The following is a 518-nucleotide window of genomic DNA, read 5'->3' on the forward strand; positions in this document are numbered from 1 at the left end:
CTGGAAGAAGCCTGGATAGCCGGTGGACGACATGAACTCTCCGGCATGGCACTGAAATAAGAATCAGGAGGACCCTGGGACCTGAATACCCACTGGAGGAACCCTGAATGGCTGGTGGTGGTAGGAAGTCTCTGGCATAACACTGAGATAGGGGCGTGCTGGAGCCCCCCGGGAAGGAGGTGGTGCTGAAACTGGTGGCCTACTAGGCTGGCCTCTCCCATACTGACCTCTGCCCCTAGCTGGGGCACCTCTGAACCCGCCGGAGAACCTAGCTCATCCCTCAATCCGACGAGCAATCTCGACTACTAGCTGATACTCTATGCCCATCCCCACCTCTCGAGCCATACTAAATTGAATATCGGCTGCAATCCAGCGACAAACCTCCGCACCCTCTCCGCATCTGTAGGAAGTATCATGAGTGCATGGCGGGACAACTCGGAAAACCTCGCCTCATAGTCAGTCACAGACATCTGACCCTGCTCGAGCTGCTCAAACTGGTACCGCAGCTCCCCCCTCTC

Source organism: Nicotiana attenuata, unplaced genomic scaffold, assembly GCF_001879085.1.
Source record: "Nicotiana attenuata strain UT unplaced genomic scaffold, NIATTr2, whole genome shotgun sequence".
NCBI lineage: Eukaryota > Viridiplantae > Streptophyta > Magnoliopsida > Solanales > Solanaceae > Nicotiana > Nicotiana attenuata.